At 44.2% G+C, this 15,668-nt stretch overlaps 1 protein-coding gene across 2 annotated transcripts in view; it reads right to left on the bottom strand.

Annotated features, from left to right (window-relative positions):
- The window catches only part of LOC141379826 (uncharacterized), a 195,959-nt gene that overhangs the window by 138,086 nt on the left and 42,205 nt on the right, over nucleotides 1-15,668 (bottom strand). The window lies entirely within an intron of this gene.

Here is a 15,668-nt window from a genome sequence, read left to right as displayed (position 1 = left end):
TCTGTAGGTAGCGTCAGAAAGCCGCATGTGTTATTCCTGTCACAAAATGCAGCGAAAATCCTCTACGACGGTAAGTTTGATTGTGGTGCTTACATGTTTATACTCGGAGAGCAGCATTTATATCGGATTTTTCAGTCCATAATATTATATTGATGTTAACGTACGGTAAACTTTATTAACTTAAAAATCATTTGGCTAAGGTCCATCTTTAAACACTAAAAGAGTACTGCTGACCATATGAATTAACTTTTTCTGGCCTCTGAATAAACAAACAAAGACCACTGGTCGCTCACTTACCAAATCTGTAGAGACAGGACAATCCACACAAACTGGATCTGCATCTTTATTAAAAGGAGCTGTAAATCTAGATTTCACCATTTCCAGATGACAAAAGCTCTCGAGTAAACAATGTTCCTTAAATGAGTATTTCTATGGCACGTCGCGTGCACTGTAATCCACACGCGAGTCCAGCTGCCCTCTCATAGAGGGTAAATAAAAATAAAAAACTTCACTGCAGCAAATTATAATAGCAACACTGTTTCATTACCCTTTAATAAGTGAAATTCCTGCACGCAGACGGCCAAACGCTAACTACATTTCTAATTGACATGAACTAGTTGGTTGTGCTGTCATATCTCAGTGCACGTGTTTGTGATTTCAGGAGGCATGGCTTTAAAACACACCACCCTCCACCACCGTCCAAAGATAATATGCTAAGCGGTAAGCATTTTGGCAGATCACCTACTGCACCTTTAAGTAGATTAAAAGATCCTCAAGAAAGAAAACTTGCAGAGACCCAAAAAAATTCAAAAACAAATGAAAGAAAATAATTTAGATCTGGTAGATGAAAGTAGTTTGGAAATGGTTTTTGAAAAGCCTTTTTTAAAGCTTTGAGACTGCAGAGAACCACAGTGAGAGCATGTTATCTACAAATGGCAATAACACGTACTGTAATAGTGGAGAACCTTCCAAGGAAGAGCCAGCCAACCAAAGTTACCTCAAGAGCCCATGACAACTCATCTAAGTGGTCACAATAGTTGAGCAAAAACAGCATCCAAAGAACTGCATGGATTGCATGGCATTTGAGCTCAGGTAGATCTCGATGACTCCCCCTCTTGCTTGTTGTAGCTAAGTGTCAGATATAGATGTGGAAAGGTACTCAGAGTTTAGCTAAAGTATTTGGATTAATTGTTTAGAATGCTTGTTTTTGAACTGTGGGAGGAAACCGGAGGACCCGGGGAAAACCCACACGACCACGGGGAGAATGAGCAAACTTCACACAGAAATGCCGTCTGGTTTGGAAAGGAATTAAACCAGGGGAATTCTTGCTGTGAGGCAACAGCACTAATCGCTGGCCACCGTGACGCCCGTTTGAAAGGAGGGAAAGTAGTGTTCGGTGGGAGGGTTTCTTCAAGACGAAGATATTGAGATGAGAAAAGTCTGGTTATTTATAGTGAGTTAAGGATCGTCTGATAGGATAATCAGTCGTTAGCTAAAGTTGAAACAGCTGTGAACAATCATAAGCATGTGATCCTCTCGAAATTTGTTTATAAATAAACTTCATAAAGAACACCATACCAACAGTATAATGTGGTGGTATTAGTGTAATGGTTGTAATGTAGTGTAATGTAATGGCTGGTTTGCTGCTTTGGGACCTGGAAGACTTGCTGTGATAAATGAAACTATAAATTCTGCTGTGTTCTAAAATATGCTGAAGGAGAATGTCTGACCATCTGAACAAAGTTCTGCAGCAGTACAATGGTCCAAAGCACACCAGCATGTCAACTTCTGAATGGTTGTAGAAAAACAAAATCAAGCCTTTACTTTGGAGTGGCCTAGTCAAAGTTTTGACCTGAATCCAATTGAGATTTTGTGGCATGACATTAAAAAAGACACTCATACTCAAAAACCCTTTAAATGTGGCTGAATTACAACATTTCTACAAAGATGAGTGGGCCAACATTCCTCCACTGTGCTGTAACAGAAGCACTGCAAGTTTTCGAAAATGCTTAATTGCAGTGGTTGCTGTTAAAGGTGATGCAACCAGTTATTAGGTTTAGCTGCAAATATTTTGTCACTCTAAATAAGAAAAAAAAGAAAACAACAAGGTGAATCCAATTGCAAGTGTTTAATGACCAATGGTTAAAAAAATTAAAAGGTGCAAAATGTCCAAAACAAAATAACAATGATTAGTATAGTAGCAGGGTGTCACAAATAAGGAATGTTTAGGTGAATCCAAGTGAGAGCGAACAAAATAAATATTTATTGACACAGTCAAATCAAAAGCAAGGAATGAGTGCGGTGCTAGTGCTAGGAGAAACAGGGCAGGAATCAGGCAGGAAACAGGGTCCAGTAAAAACTCCTCAGGTCCTGAGCACAGACAGATAGCACACATAAGCACACGTAACGAACTGACAAAGACACACAGAAAACGTCGCCCATATATAGGCACGAATATAAGCCTCATCTGGCGGGCTCATCAAGCTAGCTGAGTGCCGTCATCACACGTGATCAACACAGATACACGTGGAGAACAAAAACAAAACAAACCCACATGATCAAACAGACACTCCGGAAGAGCGCACAAACCTGCAACCGTGACATTACCACTCTCTCAAGAGCAAGAGGACAGGAGTGGGCAGGTTAATTGCCGTATGAAAACGGGCTTTAATTTGAAAACGTGAAACACGGGATGTATTCTCCTGTACGCTGGAGGAAGTTTGAGCTGGACTGCCACCGGACTAATGATCTTGATGACAGTGAATGGGCCAATAAATTTAGGTGCAAGTTTATTACATACGGAACGCAAGGGAATATTCTTAGTTGAAAGCCACACTTTTTGACCGACGACGTAAACAGGAGGCTTCGACCGGTGGCGATCGGCTTTAGCCTTGGTGCGCGCACCCACTTGGAGGAGGGTCTGTCTGGCCCTGTTCCAAGTGCGTCGACACCTCTGGACAAAGGCGTGGGCGGAGGGGACCGCGACTTCGGATTCCAGACTGGGAAAAGCTGGTGGCTGGTAACCTAAGCTACACTGAAACAGAGAAAGGCCCGTAGCCAACACTGGTAATGAATTGTGTGCGTACTCCACCCATTGGAGCTGCTGACTCCAAGAGGAGGGATTCTGGGAAACCAAACAACGTAACATGCGCTCGAGATCTTGGTTGGCCCTCTCTGTTTGTCCGTTACTCTGAGGATGAAAACCAGAAGAAAGACTTACAGTCGCTCCCAATAAATGACAAAATTCTCTCCAAAATTTAGAGACAAACTGAGGCCCCCTGTCAGAAACCACGTCCGTCGGGAGGCCATGAATGCAAAAGACGTGATTAATGACAGCATCCGCTGTCTCTCTGGCTGAAGGTAATTTTGGCAGAGGAATAAAATGAGTAGCCTTCGAGAACCGGTCCACAATGGTCAAAACAGCCGTATTGCCACCAGATGGCGGGAGACTGGTAACGAAATCTAGCGAAATGTGCACTGACAGCACTGACAGCGGCTGAAGGAGTCCAGCAGGAGGGTGATTAGAAGTCTTAGAAACAGCACAAACAGAACAGGCTAAAACAAACTTGCGTATGTCCCGTGCCATAGCTGGCCACCAGAATCGCTGTTTAACCAAAAATAAGGTACGACTCACCCCTGGATGACAAGCCACTTTGGAGGAATGTCCCCATCGAATGATGTCAGACCGAATCCCCTCTGGCACAAACAATCGACTAGGTGGGCATCCGACCAGGGGCGTAACCCCGTCCAGGGCTGTACGAACCCTGCTCTCAATCTCCCATGTCACTGCAGAAATACAAATCCTCTGGGGAGCGATGGGCTCAAGAGACGTATTGTGCTCTGAAGAACCAAAAAGACGGGATAACGCGTCGGTTTGATGTTTTTGGAACCCGGCCGATAAGAGATGGTAAAGTCGAAACATCCGCAAAATAATGCCCACCGAGCCTGCCTGGAGCTGAGTCGTTTGGCGCACCTAATGTACTTGAGGTTCTTATGATCAGTCCAAACGATAAAGGGATCTCGAACCCTCCAACCAATGACGCCACTCCTCCAAAGCGAGTTTGACAGCCAACAACTGCCTATTACCAATGTCGTATTTTTGTTTGCTGGAGATAATCGGTGAGACAAAAAAGCAAACGGATGAACTCTGTCATCCGAGGCAGTGAGCTAGGACAGGATAGCGCCCACCCCCACCTCTGACGCGTCAACCTCCACCACAAACTGCTGGGAGGGATCAGGTGTCACTAGAATGGGAGCTGAAACAAAGCAGCTCTTCAGTTTGTAGAATGCAGCCTGTGCTGCACTCGACCACCTGAAGGGAGTTTTGGAGGAGGTTAAGGATGTCAGAGGGGCAGCGAGCTGGCTGAAATTGCAAATAAAACGGCAGTAAAAATTGCCGAAGCCCAGAAATCTCTGCAGGGCCTTACGAGACTCCGGAATTGGCCAATTTACCACAGCCTGAATCTTCTCTGGATCCATGCGCACTCCCTCAACTGACACAATATGTCCTAGAAAGGGAACAGACTGTGCATGGAACACATTGCACATTTCACCGCCTTGACAAAAAGCCCATTCTCTAGTAGCCTCTGAAGCACTCGCCTGACGTGCTGCACATGTTCCTGGAGAGAACGAGAAAAAATCAGAATGTCATCCAGGTAGACATAAATAAACTGATTTATCATGTCTCGCAACACGTCATTTACGAGTGCTTTGAAAACCACAGGAGCATTAGAAAGCCCAAAAGGAAGAACACAATATTCAAAATGCCCCCTGGGGGTAAGGAATGCGGTTTTCCACTCATGGCCCTGCTTCATGCGAACCAAATGATATACGTTGCGTAGATCTAATTTCGTGAAAAACGAAGCCTCTTGCAGACGCTCGAACGCTGAAGACATCAGCGGCAAAGGATATGTATTCTTCACCGTGATGCTGTTCAGTCCTCGATAGTCTATGCAGGGTCTAAGAGACCCATCCTTCTTTTTCACGAAAAAGAACCCTCCCCCGCCAGTGAAGAAGAGGGCCGTATGATCTTGGCCGCTGGAGAATCAGAAATATATTTCTCCATGGCTTTTCTCTCAGGAATAGAAAGAGAGTATAACTTGCCTTTAAGCGGAGACGTACCTGGCAATAAGTCTATTGCACAGTCATAGGGACGATGAGGAGGCAGAGAAGCAGCTCGAGACTTACTGAACACTCTCTTCAGGTCGAGGTACTCACTGGGCACGTTTGACAGGTCCATGCGCTCCTCCTGAAACACAGAACAAGAAACAGCAGAACGAGCAGACGAAAGACAAGACTCATGACAGTTCTCACTCCACAAAAATATAGTATTAAGACCCCAGTTAATATGAGGCTTATTGAGAATCAACCAAGGATGACCTAAAACCACCAGTCTGTTGGAACAGTGCTATAACCGGAAGTTTAAAACTGAAAGCAAAACTGGAGTCTATGAAATTTCCCTCCGCCCCGGAATCGACAGGGGCGTGGGTGTTCTGGCTTCCGGAACCCCATGTTATGGTGACAGGTAGTAATGTGGCCGCCGCAGAGGATTTGTCCAAACTGATTTCACCCATCAGTAATCTCTTACCTACTGATGGGTGTTGTCTTTTACGGGACAGGAAGCCACCCGATGCCCCGCCGCACCGCAGTAAAGGCAAAGTCCCTCAGTTCTCCGATGGCGCTTCTCCTGTACGGACAAGCGGGATCTGCCCACCTGCATGGGCTCTCTGGGTCAGCGTTACCAACCTCCGGCGCTACCGCCAAGACCGGAAGCTCAGGAACAGGATCCGGAAACCTGCCTTGCCTCAAGCGACTCTCACGGCGGAGCAGTCTGGAATCCACCCGGATGGCCAGATCCACTAATTCGTCCAGAGTCTTAGGCAGATCTAAAGAGTAGACCTCGTCCTGGAGCTGATCCGAAAGACCATGTAGAAACATGTCCCATTGAGCCTCCGCGTTCCAGCCACTTTCAGCAGCCAAAGTGCGAAACTCGATTAAATAGTCCGCCTCGCTCCGATTCCCCTGGCGGAGCTCAGCGAGGACTCGGACGGCCTCTCTCCCAGAGACGGCCCGATCAAAGACCTACTTGAGTTCTTTGGAGAACAGGTCGAACGATGAACAGCATGGTAGCTTTTTCTCCCATGCTGTGGTTCCCCATTGAGCCGCTCTTCCTGAAAGAAGGGTGATTACAAAAGCCACCTTGGACTGCTCTGACGAAAACAAGGACGGCTGCAGGGTGATATACAGGGAGCATTTGGACAAGAAGGACTGACACAAGTGAGGCTCTCCAGCAAAGCAGGTCGGAGGAGGAAGGCGAGGCTTAGCAGAGCGGCTAACTTTAGCAGTAGCTGGCGCAGGCATCACCTCCGGGGCTGGTGCAGGATCCGCTTGAGCTGCTCCAGCAACCAGCTGTTGTACCTGAGTTGTCAGCAGTGAAACCTGACCAACAAGGGCCTAAATAGCCTGTGCTCTGGTGGCCAACGCTTAATTCTGGCGATCGATCCTGGCATTGCTGGTTGTGAGGAACTCAGAAATCTGTGACGCACTCGCTGGATCCATGGTGAGGGTCAGTTCGTTTTGTCACAAATAAGGAATGTTCAGGTGAATCCAAGTGCGAGTGAACAAAATAAATATTTATTGACAGTCAAAACGAAAGCAAGGAATGAGTGCGGTGCTAGTGCTAGGAGAAACAGGGCAGGAATCAGGCAGGAAACAGGGTCCAGTAAAAACTCCTCAGGTCCTGAGCACAGACAGATAGCACACATAAGCACACGTAACGAACTCACAAAGACACACAGAAAATGTCGCCCATATATAGGCACGAATATGAACCTCAGCTGGCGGGCTCATCAAGCTAGCTGAGTGCCGTCATCACACGTGATCAAAACAGATGCACGTGGAGAACAAAAACAAAACAAACCCACATGATCAAACAGACACTCCGGAAGAGCGCACAAACCTGCAACCGTGACACAGGGTGTAAATAATGCTTCAGATACACGGCAGAGAAGCATCCAAGGCGAGTCCTGACAAAACACAGAAAGACCATGAACAAACAATAACATATTGACAACCAAATAAAGTACTAGGGCCTGTTTCAGTGAGAAGGTTCAATCAACTCTGAGTTTAAACTTGAACTCTGAGTTGATTTACCGAGAGATTAAAAACTCAGTTTTTGGGTTTTAGAACAGCTGAGTTGGGTCAATCAACTTTGAGTAGACCAACCCAGAATTAAGCGCGCACACCATGACTATAAAAAGGCATTATCAATGGATCGCAGATATTACGAGTGACGAGTGAAATTACTATTTCTTTTTCCAGCTGAACTTGATGTGCTCATGCAAAGTTACCACTGCATCAGTGAAACAGAGACAGTTAGAAAACAGCTGCTCAAATTAATGCGTAATTTGACATTTAAAGTATTAAAATATTTAAGTATAATATAATAAGTAATGTAATGTGTGACGTTTATAACATTTTTACACACGTTCCCACTTATACACGTTGATCAGTTTTAATAGATTTAACAGTGCACTTGTGTGTCTGCCTTTTTTATTGACCAAGGGATAAAGGTTGATACAACATTTAGAATGTAAGCAGAACTAAACAATAGTTTTTAGAAAGAATATAATAATCCCATTAATCTAGTAACAGTACATGTTAAGGGTCAGTTAATTTAAGCTAATTATTTATTAAAAAGGACAAGCGATTCTTGTATGTGACTTTGTTCTTTGTGTGACTGTAATGTAGGCAATAGCTATGTTTCCATTCAAATATATTAATTTATGTGCAAAACTGGAACTCATAAAAGACGTTCGAATAAAGCAGCGTTTCCATCCAACGAGTCAAAGAGAACAAAATCATCACTTCCTGATTAAACGGGCGCCAAATATCAACATTAAAAACCTAATTTTCTGCGGAAGAAGAAGATGTGTCAGTCTTTGCTTTACTTAATGAATGTACTTGTGCCTCAGAAGACAATGCTGACACACAATAAACACGTGGGGGCGTTTTGAGCCCATGAGACGCGGAGAACACGCACTCGCTCCAGACGATCGCTCCAGACACTCGCTCTGGATGCTCTAGAGGTCATAAATAATATAATAACTTTAATACTGAAACGGTTAAGGCGTTTTATAATGAATAACCAAAACAACATAAAAGATGTTACAGTGTGCTCAGCCTGCTGGTTTGTCCATTCACACACATTTTCATCATCATATCTTAAAACAAACCTTTTTTAATCACATACTGTAATTTGTTCAATAAAAGTGTTTCCATCGTAGTTCATGTGCATTTTTTTTTTATCTAATAAAAGTTTATCCTACTTAGTTATGCACATGTTATTTATGCAAATTTTCAAAAGTAATGTGCATCATGACGTTTCCATCAATCGTTTTTATGTGCATATCCAAAATGAGCATTAAAATGGATGGGTGGAAACTTAAGGCTAAGGCGAGAAATACCACTTCGCCTTTAAAAAAGGGGAGGAGACTGACAGAAACTCAGAGTTTAAAGAATAAAACCTGGTCCTGACCAGGTTAGGTTCACAGAGTAAGTTACCACAGTAACTGACTCTGAATTAGTTACTTCTCTTTCAGAAACAGGCTTGACTTACCCTGCTTTCTTGAGTTTACCAAACCAGCCATTTTAAAACGGAAAAACCAGTTTCTCTCATTTCAGGGTTAAAATACTCTGAGTTTTCACTTAACCTTCTTTCTGAAAAGGGCCCCTGCTGCTCAGATATAGATGCAACTGAATAAAGCACAGCTTAAGCTGCTGATCAGAACAGCTGATAGGCATTACATAATTACCCATGTGATTACAACACAGGCAACACAGACACGGGAAGTAAAGACCGTGACACTTTTTTTCTCACATAATTTTATATTTTGTTTTCCCTTAATAATAAAGACTTTCATTTCAAAACTGCATGCTGTGTTGTTAACTTGTGTTATCATTGACTAATATTTACATTTGTTTGAAGATCTGAAACATTAAAGTGTGACAAACATGCAAAAAATAAGAAATCTGTAAGAGACAAACACTTTTTTACCCCGCAGATCATGTATAAATTTATAGATTACCATCATAGCAGACAGCAGGAAGATATTCCATAGTGCAAAATGATATTTTCCATATCCCCATGTACATGTATACACACAAACGTTGTTGTGCATAATTCTCTGGTACTGGATTATACCAGTTCCTGAAGTCTTTCTCTCCTGCCTTGAAGAAATCGCTGTCCTCCAGAGTCCATCTCCAGCTTTTCAGATCATCGTAGAGTCCAATCCAGGCCAAATCAATGGAATCATCATTCACTGTGTCCAGTAACTGGATCGTCTGTTGTTCATTTTCAATAGTGGCCAGATCAGTGTATTTATCTCTACAGTATCTCTGAGCTTCTGCCCAAGTCTTGGATTCATTCACAAACACATACTGACGAGGAACACTCAAGGTGAAGGTAAACAAACCTGTTGAAAGCTTAGAAGGCTCACTAGGCAATCTTACCTTGGTTAATAAGGAAAACAAAATACACCTCTAATCTAAAATAAATAATCTTTTCATTGGTTACTTATCCGAGTTTTTTAGTGCTGGGCAGAAATTTAATTGCGATTAATTGCTTCCAAAGTTTGGTTTGATGTAATATATGTTTGTGTGGACTGTGTTTATTTATTATGTCTATATAAAAGCCTACATATATTTGATTTTTTTTTTACTTATATTTAGAATTTAATATTCAGTGAAATTAAAGAGTCAAACAGACGAGCAGTTAAATTTATTGCAAATTTGGTTCTGATACCATTAACGATTAAAGCAGCCCAAATATTCATAATTAAAGAATACACTGATTAGTTCTTAATCTTTATATTTATATAAACTTCATTTGCTGCAATGGATGCATTTGCAGTCAGATAACAAAACACAAGACAAGGCAAAAGGGTTATAATAAATAAATAAAATGATCCAAAGTGACTTGCATAATGAGGACAATTAAAGCAGCCAAATCAATTAAACAGCAATGATAAACTGACCAAGCCAAGTGATTATTTAACAACAACAACAATCTAAATTAAATATTTAATAATGCAAATTTTTTGTTAAATTCCAATTAATCTAGCACAAATATATTAATCATACGACAAAACGATTGATAGTGCTTTAAAAATAATACTTTTTTTGAAAGATAAAGTGTTTGCTTCTTCCCTGTTCGATTATCAACTTTTTGCTTTCAACTGTATGGACAATTTATAATTAAAACAAAAATAATAATAAAAGATTAACATTATTTTGATTGTCTGGAAAAAAGTTCAGTACCTGAAAGTAGAACCAATGAAAACATGGCTGTGGAAAGAAAAAAAAAATATGACTAAGAATGAATAGTACATTAAATATGAACCCAGCATTTTTTGATCATCAAGTCTTATATTTACTGTTCAGGTCTCCTTTCAGTCTCCTTTTTTGCTTGCTGGTTTCTGTTTGTTGTCTCTGCAGTATTATTTATACTCAAATCAACTTGAAATAAGTGGGTGTGATATATATAAAAATGTTTTACCTTTGCCTAAAAAGGTCTGTTGTTTTCATTTGTTATTCTGAACAAGTAGTGTTTTAGAGAAGCAGCAAACCTGTTAGATTGCATCATTACATTCTAAAGTTCGTAAGATGAGAGATGTTAGATGAGTTACAAAAATCCTGTTTGTTTACATTTTGCTATTGTATGAAAACTCAAACTGAAGAAGACATCATAGAATTATCTAGAAAATGTCTGATTATCTTAGTCCTACTTCATAAAACCACTTGTATGACATTCCTGCCCTCCATCTGCGTCTAGCAGGCATTCCATCCCCAAAATACACAGAAATCTAAAATGAGAGCAGACATATCCAATATCATAATGAACTTTCTCCCTTCCCCTATTAAATCCATTAGTTTGTTTATTTACTAAATCTTAAAGCAGATTAATAATGAATGAATTGAGCACACACAAAAATAAAAGTTACTTGCTTATCTACCTAATGTTGTTCCAGAGATGCATGACTTTCATTCCATTCGTCAAAATGTGTTTCAAAGAATTTTGGTTGCCAATTGTGGTTCCCCTTCGTTTGGGGAACGGAAGTGCTATAAGTGGATTTGATGTTAAAATCCACGTATGGAAGGTTTCGGTTCAGAAACCGCTTGTCTGAAAGAGTATTGAATGGGCCAATAAAAAAAATGAATTGGCAGCGTAAGCTTGCGCAGGTGTGCTTCATTGCCAATTATCCCAGCATATAAGCACACCTGGCGCCAGCAAACGCCATCCTTTTCGTGTCAGAGACTTTCTGATCGAGTCGATGAGGGTTCCTCCTGCTGTGATCCAGTGATGCAGAGCGAACGAGAGCTTCTCCCAGCCCAAAGTGTGTACAACGCAGCGGCAGACGGTCGAGCTGGGTTTTCTCCCTTGCCTGGCGATCCTTTGGGTCCGGTAATCCAGAGCGGTGCGTATAAAGTTGCAACTTCACAAAGAGAGCCACACAGTCGTGCAGCACGTCCTTTTCAGGACGGCGCTCCGACTGTGCGTTTCTGGATGCTGTGGGTTTCTGTCCTCGGATGATGGGCACGGGCACTGCGTTACATGCTCCAGCATGTTAATGCGCTGCTCGCGGGCAGTTCATGTCGTCATTGCGATGCTATGGCTGTTGGGCAGTAAAGATCGCAGCTAGCCTTTGCAAAAGGGAAAACCACCCCAGTAGTCCCCTGCTTTGCAGCGGGCACTCGGGCAGATCTGAGGGTTCAACGAGAGATAATCCGTCACCCACGGGCCCGCGGACCTCTCGCTCCTCCAAGCGCTCTATCTAAGCTTTGGGCGAGGGAAGCGATCCGTCTAACAGATGGTAGCCCTTACGCTCGATGACACCGGAGACCAGACATCCACCGCAGCATCGGAGGGTGGGCTTTCATTGTCAAATGATGATCCAGACCCGCTCGCCCCCTTCGGGCAGGTGAGCGCTGTCAAAACGGATCCTGAAACTGACATGTTAGCCGTGCTTTCCCGGGCTGCTTCGGGAGGGGCTAGAGGGGCGTTCCCTTCTTCCCAGAGGTGCACAGTAGGCTCACGCGGACTTGAAGGGCACTTTTTTTTTGCTCGTACTGCGTGTCCCTCCACCCTCACCACTCTTGATGGTGGAGCGGCCAGGGGATATGTGGCGATTCCTCAGGTTGAGTGCGCGATGGCGGTTAATCCGCATGGCGCCTCTTCTTGGCGGGGTCCACCTCGTCTCCCATCCAAAGCCTGTAAGTTTTCTGCTCCCTCTGAGCTAGAGCTTACAAAGCTGTGGACCAGGCTGCTTACAGCCCTTACAGACCCCTGGCAGAGAGGACCTACTTTCTCAGGGACAGGGCACCATCTGGCACCCTCGCCCCGATCTCTGGAACCTCCACGTGTGGTCTCTAGATGCGAGGAAGACTTAGGTAACCTGCCATCTGCGGTGGTTGAAACCATCACTCAGGCTAGAGCCCCCTCCACGAGGCGCGCCTACGCCCTGAAGTGGAGTCTATTCACTTAATGGTGTGTCTCTCACAGAGAAGACCCCCGAACTTGCCAGATCAGTGTTGTGCTCTCTTTCCTTCTAGAGAAGCTGGAGAGCAGGCTGTCGCCCTCCACTCTCAAGGTTTACGTTGCCGCCATCTTCGCTTATCACGACGCGGTAGCTGGCGGCACCGTGGGAAAGCATAACCTCATCATCCGGTTCCTCAGAGGCGCTAGGCGAATTAATCCAACTCGCCCCCCTCTCATGCCCTCTTGGGATCTCGGCATCGTTCTCACGAGCCTGCGTTCAGATCCCTTCGAGCCACTCGATTCGGTATCCTTAAGATTTCTGTCCCTGAAGACAGCTCTGCTGGTCGCTGTGGCCTCCATTAAGAGGGTCGGGGACCTGGAGGCATTTTCGGTCAGTGACCCGTGCCTGGAATTCAGGTCGGATTTCTCACGTTATCCTGAGACCCCGCCTGGGTTATGTGCCCAAGGTTCCTACCACTCCCTTTAGAGATCAGGTAGTAACCCTGCAAGCGCTGCCCCCGGAGGAGGCAGACCCAGCCCTTTCCTTACTCTGTCCAGTTCGCGCTCTGCGCATTTATGTGAACCGAACTCAGTACTTTAGATCCTCCGAGCAGCTCTTTGTCTGTTATGGTGGTTGGCAGCAGGGAAGTGCCGTGACCAAACAAAGATTATCCCACTGGATTGTGGAGGCCATTTCTTGTGCTTTTTTGAGCAGGGGTCAGCCGCGTCCCCCGGGAGTGCGTGCGCACTCCACTCGGAGCGTTGCATCCTCGTGGGTGCGTGCACGCGGCGCCTCTTTAACAGACATCTGTAGAGCTGCGGGCTGGGCGACACCCAACACATTTGCAAGGTTTTACAATCTGCGAGTGGAGCCAGTTTCCTCAAGGGTATTAGTTAACCCTTTTTTCCTTAACACGGAGAGATGAGCACCTTCCTGTCTGTCAGTAAAGTTCCCCGTTCGGTGAGCCCTGCAGATTCCTCCGAGGCCCCCAGCACTGACTAAGCAGAGGAGTCACTTGCTGGCCCACTACGTTAGGTCTGCCCGCTGGTCAGCCTACGTTTTTGGGTATAGGTGCCGGCTATGTGCGATCCCCTCTGGCGATCCCATATGCTTTTCCGCCATGGTTCAGTCCCCCCTCTCGGGTGGACCCGTGTCTTCCCTATCCGCTAACCATCTTCTTATGCGCACTCCCCATTCTTAGGGCTAGTCCATATATATTTCCATTTTGTCTCCCTCAATGGGTGCGGATGGTCTCCGCAGCGTCCTCCCTACTGGGATTGCACGCTTCCCAACGAATTATCTAGACGCTAGCGACTCCCAAAAAAATATACCTATACCGTAAGACTTCTTTTGAAGTGGGGATACGTTAGGGCCAAGGGCACGTTGAAGGACCGTGCCTTCCATGATTTGGGTACGTCACGCTTGCTTGACTGCCCTCTCATCGGAGGCGTTGGTAAGATGCAGTCATTATGGCGTTTTCCATACGTGGATTTTAACATCAAATCCACTGGAGTTCCCCAACCGAAGGGGAATGTTCGAGGTTACAGAAGTAATCCTTCGTTCCCCGAGGAGGGGAACGGAAGTGCTATACTCCGTCGCCATAATGACTGTCCCTTAGCTGTTTAAAAAGTCTCTTCAGCTTAAAAGGATGGCGTTTGCTGGCGCCAGGTGTGCTCATATGCTGGGATAATTGGCAATGAAGCACACCTGCGCAAGCTTACGCTGCCAATTCATTGTTTTCATTGGCACGTTCAATACTCTTTCAGACAAGCGGCTTCTGAACCGAAACCTCCCATACGTGGATTTTAACATCAAATCCACTTATAGCACTTCCGTTCCCCTCCTCGGGGAATGAAGGGTTACTTCTGTAACCTTGAACATTCTCTATTATGCTTGTATGCTATTGAATGAATGAAACTATTAAAAGCCACCCAAGCTTCAAATGCACTGAGTGCAATCAAAAACATGTGCCAATCTGACCTTAGTAGGAAGGCTAGGAAGGTTTCCCTAAAAATCCAGGTTTACTAGTTGTTTGCCCTTTGCAAACAAATGAGGGAATATCATATGCATATTCAGGGCAAAAAAAAAAAACAACTGACACTGCCATAGCAGTTGAATGATTCAGATTTGAGTTTGATTATCCAGAACTGCTCATTAAAAATTGGGGAGAACAGATTCATGATTTATCTCCAAACAGATTCATGTAAGCATCTTATTAAAAAGTCTGTAAATGAACACTGTCATACAATGGTAAGAAGTTGCTCCAAACTTCATCTTCACTTTTTTTGCTCAGTTGAGCACAAAAGAAGATAATTTGAAGGATGTTCGAAACATGTAACCACTGACATTCATAGTAGGAAAAAAACTCAAACTGGTTTAGAACAAGTGGAGGTTGAGTAAATAAGGTTTGATGACAGAGTTTTACATTTTTGTAATGTAATGTGTATTTATATAGTGCATTTATTGTGTTTGGCCATACACACAAAGCGCTTCACAATCATGGGGGGGGGGGGGGGGGGGTCTCTTCACAACACCAACAGTGTGCAGCATCCACTTGGATGATGCGACAACAGGCACAGGACAACGGCGCCAGTGCGCTCACAACACACCATCTGTAGGTGCAGTCAAGAGACAGTGATAGAGCCAATTCGATGGATGGGGATGATTGGGAGGCCGGTAATGGAGGGAATTTGGTCAGGACACCGGGTTACACCCCCACTCTTTACGAGAAGTGCCATAGGATGACCTCAGTTTAACGTCTCATCCAAAATAAAGCACATGCTATAGTATAGCATCCCCTTCACTTTACTGGGGCATTAAGACTCACACAGACCACAAGTTGATCACCCCCTGCTGGACCCACTAACACCACTTCCAACAGCAACCTAGCTTTCCCATGCAGTCTCCCATCCAGATACTGACCAAGCTCAGCCCTGCTTAGCTTCAGTGGGTAACCAGTCTTGGACTGCAGGGTGATATGGCTGTGGCCATATTGGGTAAACCATCCTTATGAGCTATTCGTTGTTCTGATACTGAATTTTTGTTTGTTTGTTTGTTTGGTTGGTTGTTTGTTTTCGAAAATTAGTTCAAATGTCTTTTTTAATGCTCAAAACACCATGATCATAAATTTGT

The sequence above is a fragment of the Danio rerio genome, chromosome 21 (assembly GCF_049306965.1).
Source record: "Danio rerio strain Tuebingen ecotype United States chromosome 21, GRCz12tu, whole genome shotgun sequence".
Taxonomy (NCBI): Eukaryota; Metazoa; Chordata; class Actinopteri; order Cypriniformes; family Danionidae; genus Danio; species Danio rerio.
The sequence above is the reverse complement of the archived record's forward strand: the minus strand, read 5'-3'. Positions and strand labels throughout refer to the sequence as shown.